The 11,914-nt window shown below is 31.3% G+C and overlaps 1 pseudogene; it reads right to left on the reverse strand.

Moving 5' to 3' along the window:
• Positions 1-578: 578 nt before the first annotated feature.
• On the reverse strand, positions 579-1,341 carry LOC143074282 (mytilin-1-like; annotated as a pseudogene).
• Between the last annotated feature and the right edge of the window lie 10,573 nt (positions 1,342-11,914).

Genomic DNA, 11,914 nt, shown 5'->3' on the forward strand with positions numbered 1-11,914 from the left:
TGGTATTTGCCTCTCTCTTATATTTTCGCAAAGATGTTGTTTTTTTACTTGTCGAGTTTGCCCTTGGTAACTTTTTTGTTTTCATTTGCTATGTCTTATTTTTTAAAATTCACTTCAAAACTTTTAAGGCATTCATGTAACTTTTCTTGTAATGAACAAAGGAGTATTTTATTCAGACAGTCGTTTCAAAAAAAAAAAACACGACAACGAAACAAATGCTTCAATATAAAAAAGAAGATGTGGTATGATTGCCAATGAGATAACTATCCACAAAAGATCAAAATGACACAGACATTAACAACTATAGGTCACCCTACGGCCTTCAACAATGAGCAAAGCCCATACCGCATAGTCAGCTATAAAAGGCCCCGATGAGACAATGTAGCTTACATTTAATTAGTTCTGGCATCAACTAATTACCATGGATTATAAAGCGCTTAAGTAGAAATTGTAATCATCACAATGTTAATTAACTTTTAAATTGGTTTTATTCACCGAATAATACTAAAAATTGAACATGCATTTTGATCTTTAATGTAGAGTTCTAATTGAACATCACAAATAAGTAGATAATACTTGTCATTCATCTCGGTGACTCACTAATGTTTCTCTATCGAGTACACGCAGCATCAGCAACAGTACAACCAACAAAGGCTGATGTACACAGACCAGTGGCAGGTTCAACACAGGCACCTAAACATAACCCAAATGTAAAAATGCCACAAAGAGTACATGCTACAGTCACTACACCACAAGTAACTCCAAATGTAGTGCAACTGTCTTTTAGTGCTTTGAGGTCACATGATCTCTTTTGTCTATTATTTGTTCCAACCTGTGTGTTGTTAAGTTCTATTGCATCTGCGATGACTTTCCCAAACAAATTCTTGGACAATAGTGTGGTAATATCCCCCAAATCGTTGACAGTGTCCAACAAGTCTTTTGGCTCATATGGGCTTTTGGAGTACATTGATTCACAGACATCACTATCTTTTACGGAGTGTCCATTTTTAGCTCCATATAAAACATGTCCAATATTCGGATAGTCAGCTAATAATTTCCTGGCTTCTGCATATAACAAACTGTCATGGTCTTGTCCGTTGTCAGTTGCAATTTTGGTTAGTAGACCTAAAGGGTTGTTCAACCTCTGATTCCATTTGGATTCTGGTAATGCAGCAAGTAAACACATCATTTCTCCTACACATTCAGTAGTATAATCGTGAGAGTCAATTAATTTGTCTGCAATAGCAATCATAGTTTTAGCTTGTTCGAATCATTGTCGTTTAACAATGCTGTTCCAGAGGTCCCCAATACAACGACTAACCAACAATATATGGTAATCATCCCTCAATAGTTTCTGCAAATTAAAAATTCAAATAAAGATTATAATAAAGTAATGAATCTGTGTATATTCATTTTTGCGTTTTTATTCAGTTTGCTGGTGAATCACAAAAATGTACAATACAACGCAATCTTATTTGTACGAAATATTTCAAACGGTAGTCAGACATTTATAGGTATCTAAAACGAATTGTAATTTACAATAAGCATTGGAATAACACTTTGGTGAATATCAGGTAGGATTGTCAATCTTGATATGGAAATAACCTTTACAAAATATCTTATATGGTTTATTTCTGTTGTAAACTCTTGTTTCTATCTGTTTTCAATTATATCAAAATTAAATTGATTTCTACAAGTTTTTCATTAGAAGCAAATAAAGGCAACAGTAGTATACGGCTGTTCAATAGTCATACATTGATTAAACGAAAACAAATCCGGGTCAGAAACCAAAACCGAAGGAAACACATCAACTATAACAGGAAAACAACGGAACAACGTAAACACTGAACTGCAACAAAAACAAACGCCAACATACATAGAAAAGGACTACTAGTATTTGATAACAACTGCAAACCAAACGGTACTAAACATCGTAAAAAGCAATTAAAACAATTAGTCTATTTATAGCCCTATTGAACAAAAGCCTACATCCAAGTGCATACCAATCATTGGAAAACATTTAATGATTATAGCGACGACATTTTTTAACATGATATATCATGCCTTTCTTCACTGTCGTGTGTCGTATTATATAAGCAATTCAGTTTGATACTCACTTATATTTCTATTAGTATGCACTATTCATATTGAATTTTGATAAGCCAGTTCAGAATAAGATACTGTTTAATACATTTGGGTTTGAATGGTTATACATTGACACCAATATATTTGTTTATTTGTTGATGATGTACTGATACAAACATTTATTGTTTATGTCATGTACAATAACAAATAGAGATTTCCATTTTATATATTTTCTGATAATGTTAACATACCTATTTTGAACTAAAATTTGACGCCAATTTTTGAAATCTTATTTATTAATATAAAAATTTCAAAAATTAAGTTTGTTTGTCTTATTACTTATTGTTCTTAGATGAAAGTACTCAACAACTGACCGTCTGTATTACCACTATGCTAAGACCAAGTAATTTTCAATTATTACAGATTAAAGCTTTTAGACCATCTTTCACCATTGACTAACCCAATTTGCTTCCTTATATCTAAAGATATGTTAGTATTTTCTACTAGTTCTCCTTCAGTCTTCATCCAAATCAACTTCTGGATAACAGTCCTGAGTGGTTTTGTTATTTGTTCATTTCTAAATGGTATCGTTATTTATACATAAAACTAGCCAATAATGTTGAAATTTTCTGCATGTATAACGTTACACTTTTTGATTTTCCCGTTTGTGTAATTATTTTTATGCGTGATGCTTCAAGAGAATAAAAAAAACAGCTAAAATCTACCCTTTTAATTTCCCCTTTTAGCATATCTTTATTGTAGTGTTTTTTTTTCACTCCATCTGTCTTTCCTCCAAAATAAATTTAATCAACCCGATTCAAATTCTTTGCTGTATCTTTCTTTGGAGTACTAGCAAAAAAGATGTATTTTGGTACAATTTATGACCCAATTATTGCCTATTTCATTTTTATTTTAATTTAAATGTCCTAAATAATTACCTTAACATTTAATGCTTTTTTCCCAATTTATTCCTTCTAATTTGTCAGAATCATTGTTTCACAATTCACTTTCCTCCATTTTTGTTTATATTTTGTTAACATCAAGCCGGACGGAGAACCAACTAATTCAATTTCGTTGAAAAGAATGATAATATTTTGAAAAAAAGAGTGTAATCATACGGTAATTGAGAAATCTTTATACTACGAGTTTTTTGTCTACCTTAATCTTTATCCCTTGATGTATTTATTGCTTCTTAGTCTTAATGATAAAATTTCTACTAAAAAATAAATAATAAACAAAATAAAGGACACCCTTGACGAAAATCTATAGAGTTTAAAAAAACGATATCAACCCGTTGTTTAAAACAAATTGTTTTTAAATTATGTTTGCAGCTATCATGATTGATTAAATCCAAAAATGTTTCATTGTACATGTTGTATTGAAAATAAAATATGTTTTGATAAAATCTAAAAAAAATTATAGCTCCTCAGTTTGATATGTTTTCATCTAATAAGTAATATCTATATTTTAAATACCCAACATTAAATTACTTTAAATGTTTGAAAAATCTACATGTATTACGTTTATACTAGAAAGATCGTACCTGTGACTTACTTGTTCCAAAAGGCTGAAATTGATTGCTACAGAAGGCTGGAGGTTTTCTGGTTGTGTCTTTAGCTTTGAGGGGTCTATTTTATAGCCTGTTTTGTTTAAAATGTCATATTTTTCTAGACAAATGATAGATGTTTTTCTTTGAAAATTTGCATTGTTGTTATAATTTTCGTGTGGGTCAATGTCATTTACTTTTAGTCTCCTCAGTGATCGTCGTTTATCTTCCTTACATTTTTTAGTAATATAATTTATAATGACTCAGTTTTATGTCAAAACAGAATTAAATAGATTTAAAGGAAAACTTATGTAAGATTTCCAAAAATATTACGTGTTATAGAAAACTTACAATCTTGAAACTGTTTATTCAAAATATAATACTTCTTATATTGAATTTATAATTTATCTATACATTTCATTATTTGTTTGTGAAATAAACCAATCTAAATCGAACAGCTGTCTATTCCAAACAGAATGTCTTGTCGCAATGTGGTTTACTTTATGCTGGTTTTATTGCACGTGAATTTGCTTGATTCTTGGCGTACATTAAGTGAATTCATACAAGAAGACTAAATTTTTATCATTACGTAATCAACACTGACGTTAGGGTATTTAATAAAAAATCGAAAATTAGAATTAAAGGACAAACATGTGGCTAGAATAGAAAAAGACAAACCACAACCAACGAGAATAAACAAAGAAACTAAAGATGAGTAATCAGAAACCCACTAAAAACTTGGATAGGACTGAAGTGTTTAAGAAAGAGTGAGCAGTTCCTGCTCAAAATGTGGCATCCGCCATGTTATAACAACCTTTTTAATTGCAAAAGTCATTTTACAGTATGCTACATGTAATCAGTAATGGTACATATAAAAAAGAAGATGTGGTATGATTGTCAATGAGACAAATCTCCTCGAGAAACAAAATGACACAGAAATGAAGAACTATAGCCTAGGTAACCATACGTCCTCCAATAATGAGCAAAGCCCATACCGCATAGTCAGCTATAAAATGCCCCGAAATGACAAATGTAAAACAATTCAAACAAGAAAGCATATTCACTTTGAAGCATTTTAGAGTTGTGCTTCCTTGTTTTGACGAACAACATCAAATATTGCATCAGCAATAGGAGAATGTGCGATACCCCGCCTAATCGATAGCTGTGTGAATAGCTCAAAAACGTTAAGTGTAGAATCAATTTTACACAATGAATTCATCACAAATTCACGAACAATTTACTCGTTAACGACAATTTTGAAAATCATCCGAGCCAGTATGTAAATGTTTAAACGAGTAGGTCAAGGACATGTCAAATCATTCAAAGAACAACCAGAAACAGTACCTGCTAAATAAGAATTGAGAAAATCAATATGTGTGGGCCAGTCTTAAAAGACACTAAAAACAAATTATAAATTCAAAATTCAAAATTCAAACAGAAAAAGTTTGTGGAGGAAAAAAATAATGTTTTTTACAGAATAAGATGTCGAATCAAATCAGTTGATCATTGCTACAGTCCTAAAACAGTTTGACATGATATTTTGTTTTTATAATAAGTAGTATTTCAAACAATAATGTCATGAATGACGAAACGGTGGATAAACATGTGTATTCGTCAATCTGTTTGGTTTTTTTTTTTGAAATAGGGATTGCGTCTTCTGACACAGTTTAACTATAGGTGATGTATGCCTAGTAGTCATCACTACCAAGTCATGTTCAGGGTTTTTTGGTTGTTTTTTTTAAATATTTTATACCCATTACAATTCTATGATCATCTGGCTGAAACAAGGGTGAACTTTTGCTATCTCTTTGTGTCCGTCGTCTGTCAAAAATCTTCATATCTTAAACTACTTGTCTAATTGGAACAAAAGTCGCTGGCATCATCCTAATAACATTAACGGTACCAATGTTTCTGCACCAGATGCGCATTTCGACAAAACTTGTCTATTCAGTGATGCTCGTGGCCAAAATATGTAAAAACTAAAGCTTATATAAAAGAGGAAGAGCTATAATCAAAAAGTTCAAAAAAGTATAGCCAAATCAGTGACAGGAATCAGAGTTTTGGACGAGAGAGATACATTCCTTAATTTGTAATAATTTTTAACATTTTGTAACAGCAAATTTAATAACACAAAAAAATCCGTATTTTCATGCCAGTACTGGCTACTGGGCTGGTGATACCCTCGGGGACTAACAGTCCACTAGCAGAGGCATCGACCCAGTGGTAGTAATAACATTAACGGTACCAATTTTTCTGCACCAGATGCGCATTTCGACAATACATGTTTCGATCTTCAGTGATGCTCGTAAAATATAGCCAAACCCGTGAAAGGAATCAGAGCTTTGCATGAGGGAGATACATTCCTTAATTTATAATAATTTTTAACATTTTGAAACAGCAAATATAATAACACAAAAAATCCGTTTTTTCATGCCAGAACCGGAGTACTTGCTACTGAGCTGGTGATATCCTCGGGGACTAACAGTCCACCAGCAGAGGCATCGACCCAGTGGTAGTACCAATTTGTCTGCACCAGATGCGTATTTCGATAATACATGTCTCTTCAGTGATGCTCGTGGCCAAAATATGTAAAATCCAAAGCTTATATAAAAGATGAATAGCTATAATCCAAAAGTTCCAAAAAGTATAGCCAAATCCGTGAAAGTGATCAGAGCTTTGCATGGAGGAGAGACAGTCCTTAATTTGTAATAATTTTAACATTTTGTAACAGCAAATTAAATAACACAAAAAAAATCCGTATTTTCATGCCAGGACCGGAGTACTGGCTTCTGGGCTGGTGATACCCTCGGGGACTACAGTCCACCAGCAGAGGCATTGACGCGGTGGGGTGTCTTTTTTCAAAGTTGTATCCGATGATCCCGCTTTCAAACCAACATCGCCATCTTTATTATAAATAGAGCATAGGACTAAAATGTATTGATGTAAAATTTAAACTTTTTGCTGATTTTGTCGAATATACAAATTAGGCATATTTTGACAGAAAATCAATGTAAAATCTTCTCCCTTGAAGTGGATGTGCAATTGGATCTAAACTTAACATACATAGTCCTTAGGTTGTCCCTTTCAAACTTTATCTTATAGCTTGCCTTGCCAACCAAAATGGCCTTCGATACTGAAAATAGAAATTTCTTAAAGTAACCCAAACTGGTTTATATTACAGGAAAATGGAATGACATTTGAACTACTGTCTCGTGACAATGAGTCGGTTTACATATTCTGTGTCAATAAGAGTCGCCAAGGTAGCAAATAGAAACCTTACAAGAAAACAGTAAACACCATAAGCAATAGTAACGACGAGATTAAAACCATTATTACCAAATTTAAGTTTGTAACGAAAATGTATTTTCTTTCAATCGATTGATGATCTTTGAACAGCGGTATACTACTGTTACATTTATCTAAATAGAAAACTAAAGATAGAATCAAACAAACAAAAAAAGCCTAAATGCTTCAGGCGGTCATGGAGTGTTTAAAATGAATTTAATATCAGGTTTTCATTTTTGTCCAGTCAGCACATATGAAGAGTACACAAAGGTTGATTTTAGAAAGTACATGTATATATGTTAATCATTTTGACATAATATATGTTAAGTGTTTAAAACAACAACATGCATAATAAATTTAGCAAGGTAAAAAATTTGCTCGGCCTTAGCGCAAACACAGGTACATGTATTCTCTATGGCTTATCGTTTATCAACACAATTATAATTTAATTATAGATACATGCTTTTAAAAGAATACTACAGTGTAAACAGATTGCAAACATATCTAGAAAGAGTCTATATGTCAATACTGTATATGGTGTAAATCAATAATACTTATTTCGGCAGTTTGATAAAAAACGTATAATTTCTTGTGGTTAAAAATGCTATATCTGTTAACTGTTCTTCCAGTGTAATTTTATCATGTGTCTTCTTTTGACTGTTTATAACAATATAAGTATAGTATCATGTAATTAAATGTAAATCAATCATGCTCAAATAAAGAAAAAGTAATAGCGATAGGGAAAAACAACATTGGTTTTGTCAAAATCCTTATAATCACAACATACTATATTCATTTATGTCATACAAAACAATATCTACATGAATGGTATATGATCCAATACAATATATCATGCATCAATGTCATACTTACGATATATATATATATATATATATATATTTATGACATGTAATACAATATGTACATGGACATTTATATTATTCTATACAATACATTTATGACATGCAATACAATGTGTACATGAACAATTATATTATACAATATGATACATTTATTTCCCGTGTCTTAGGGCGATATAAAGATTTGTTTACCAAAGAAGATTCATATTTCACGAGGGCTTTGTCCAAGGGAAATATGATTTTTCAAGGGGGGACAAATCTTCATATCTCTCGAAGCTAAGGGAAATAATTGTCTTGTTCCACTGCCTATGCTTTGTTATCTTCCAAAATATAGTATATTAATTCATACCTTTTTGTTTAAATAGCTAAACGAGGCATACACATTGACAAACAGTACGAATCAAAAGTACAATCAATAGTCTTTTTTTATTTTAATGCTGGAATAAATTTTAACACGGGAATGACTTTACTACAGTGACGCTATTTTATTAAAACCACTTCCAAAACGGTAGGTTCATTAACCGCGAGTAACGTCATACTACGAGGTCCCGATCAACAAAGAGGAATATGATGTTCAGAAGGGAATATGATACTCAGAGGGGAATATGAAGTTTTACGTGTGATAGTGTCGACCAATCAAATGTTGATTTCACGATCAAAATCAACATGCAGTGGAATAAAATATATACATTTATGTCACACAATACAGTTCATACATTGATTTCACACAATATGAAATACATTTACGTCATACAATAGACCAAATCACTACTGAACAGTAGGAATCAGCACCCAAATATGTTTATATATAACATGTAATTTGACCCCCTTACTTAATATGTTATACATGAAATATCTAGCAAAATTGGAAAAGTGTATAAAAAAGGTATACACCAATTACACTAGGGACTATATTCGAGGACAAGGAAAATTAAAGTACGATAACTGTGTTCTGGGAGCATATTTGCACATAAAGACACATGATGTTGCAATAAAACATTTTGACATGTGATTAAATTTTTTATTTAGCAATTGGCATGTGTGGGGTGTATTTCTTCTGGACAAGGTTCTAATGGGTCTAGGAGAAAGGATTAACGAGAACAAACTGTAACAAATATAAAACCACAGTTATACTGTAGATATAGGAACATGTGGTATGAGTACCAATTAGACAACTCTCCATCCAAGTCTCAATTTATAAAATTAAACTAATATATATCAAGATACAGTCGTCAAAGATTGGTTCACACCAAACAGCAAGCTACATGTATACAGGGTCTAAAACAATTACTATTGTAAAACCATTTAAACAGGAAAACCAACGGTCTAATCTATATAAAAAAAAGAGTAACGAGAAACACTTATGACATGTTTAATGTAATTTTTTCAACTATATAAAGTTTAAAAAACAGTTCTTGTTTAATGACAAAAGTGGAAACAATTAACATCATTTTTATAAATAGTAGATTCGAACTAGTACCAAAGTGTTAAATAATCTGTGTTCCAGAGACTTTATTAAAAGTGAGCATAAATCCTATCACTGTGACAAATTGTGTAATATATCTTACACAGTCACAAAGCAAACTGGAGTAAAATTTATGATACCTCATGTACCCGGTCAATTGGTAAAAAAACTATTATTATTCAACATTTCAGGACACGACCTTGCACAATTCATTATGAAAAGTCCAATAAACTTGAAACAAAAAATGTGAAAAATCTTCGAATTAAATCACAAATGTCTTACTAAAGTCGATTTTAGCCTCTCAATTATATATCTTTAAATGTATGTCAGTTTTGAATCGGTCTGAAATGACGAACAATACATTACATCGAAAGTTGTTCATATTTAAGACTTATCTCCTGCAGTAAATTAAATATTGTACAATACGATCAGTCCACTTTATGTTAAGCCGCTGGTATTTACCTATACATATCAATCATAACGCAAATTGATTGAAAACGGAACAGGACCTTACAATTTATTATTCAGACTTTTAAGATCCTTTTTAAATCACAATGAAAGTTCGAGACTACAAATCATTTACCAGATTAGATGCTATCAACTATTAAGATAAATCAACCATACAGCCATCTTAGTATTTAGTTTAAATGGTTAATATACATGTACGTGTAGTCAATGTGGTTGTTTATATAAGCACAACATAACATATTTGGTTTTTCCGGTTTAAAAAAAATGTTAGTGGAGGGCATTGCTTTTACGACAATGTAACATTTCATGAACTTTTACAAATATATATACCACCTCAATATTATATTTTGTGATTGGGATTTTTTTAGTCTTTTTAACTCTTCCAATTCTTATCATACCAAAAATCTAGCAAAATTGTTAATATTGCTTATTCACTTATTAGTAAAGAATAAGACAAGTTTAGTCGAAATCTGATAATGTGTCACCATGAAGTGAATTTTCTTACATATTATTATCATTATTGTTGTCGTCGTAATAATCATCCACTTATTTAAAAACTTGTCATAGTCAAGAAATAATTTAATATCATCAAGGAAATCAATTTTGGTTTGTTTTGCCAGCTGTTCATGGACTTATTTTAATTGTCCTTGGATTTTGGTACCTTTTTAAAAAAAAATATTTTCACTTTGCAGATGGGCGGTCAACTAATGTAGAATTATAAAAGTATTTATAGAATTGATTAACAAGTTTTCTACTTTTCGTAAGTGCACATTACCAGACAGAAGGCAGACGATGATATATCATTTTGAATAAGATGACCAGTAAATGGTAGTATTTATCATCGAGTGTCCTTGATTTATAACACCTGTACCATGTCTCTGATGTTAAACACACATGTACCTATATTAGTAAGTTTCATACGGACGTAACCATAAATATTTTCTGATGATACATGTTAGAGCACGAGAGTCCTTCATTTGACTTTGAATTGAATGCATTTTAACATTCAAGATACTGCTTTACTATTGTCATAATGAATTAACATTTTGTTCCAAATTGCCTCATGGTTATAGTATCAACAAAACATAACGATGAATTTTGAATTGAAAAACTTGTTCAAACAAATTTAATTTCATTTCAATGTTTAATATTATACTGATACAGAACAAAACAACGAAAAGGCATACGGCGTATATAGAATTGTTCGTAAATGTATCACTTTAACTCGGCATGATTGTAGACAAGTGATTTAGTTTGTTGATTAAGTAGGAATAATTAATACTCTTTCTGGTAATTATAAGAACTCGGCTGAATTTTAGACAATTTTGTTTTAAAAAATTATACAGTATCAGCCATTTAATATGATTGATAACATTCTATATTTTGTAAGGGAGGCCATTTAAATGAAGTATGTGGTAATCTAATACAATTAATGAAAAGAACATATTTTGTTGTTTTTGTTTGACCAAGTATGTTAACAGGATAAAGTTTTTGTACTGATTTTTTTCAACAATAATGTAAAATGACGTTTACGATTACGAAGGTTATCAAAACACGGCGGGAACTGCCCACTCTTTCCAAAGCACTACACTCGGTTAGTTTAATGTATTTGTTCTCGTTGGTTGTTGTTTGTCTGTTTTCTATTCATGCCACTTTGTTTCCTTTCGATATTGATTATTTTAATTTTTTTTAAATACCATTACATTAGTGTGGCGATCGACATTTAGTCTTCTTTTATGAACCCCTTGAATTTACCCCAGATATCAAGGAAATGGATGTAAATTAAAATATGCATAAACTAAACCAATGTGCTACAAGACGTTTTATTTGCAATTGAATATTCGATTATACTGATTTTATTCAATTATATATTAAATGAAGTGTATAGATAAAATGTAAATTCAATAAACATGCATTATTGATTTAAATCGGGGTCAGTAAGAAGGATTAGGTTTTGAATAAACATATTCAAATACCCAAGTATTCCACAATATGTAATATTTTAAAAAATCTGTTATACGTTTTCTCTTGACATGCTTAATTAAATTGAGAATGGAAATGGGGAATGTGTCTAAACGACAACAACCCGTTCATAGAGCAGACAACAGCCGAAGGCTACCAATGGGTCTTCAATGTAGCGAGAAACTCCCGCACCACGAAGCGTCCTTCAGCGGGCCCCTAAATCTATATAAATATGTTTTGACA

The sequence above is a fragment of the Mytilus galloprovincialis genome, chromosome 5, assembly GCF_965363235.1.
Source record: "Mytilus galloprovincialis chromosome 5, xbMytGall1.hap1.1, whole genome shotgun sequence".
Lineage (NCBI taxonomy): Eukaryota > Metazoa > Mollusca > Bivalvia > Mytilida > Mytilidae > Mytilus > Mytilus galloprovincialis.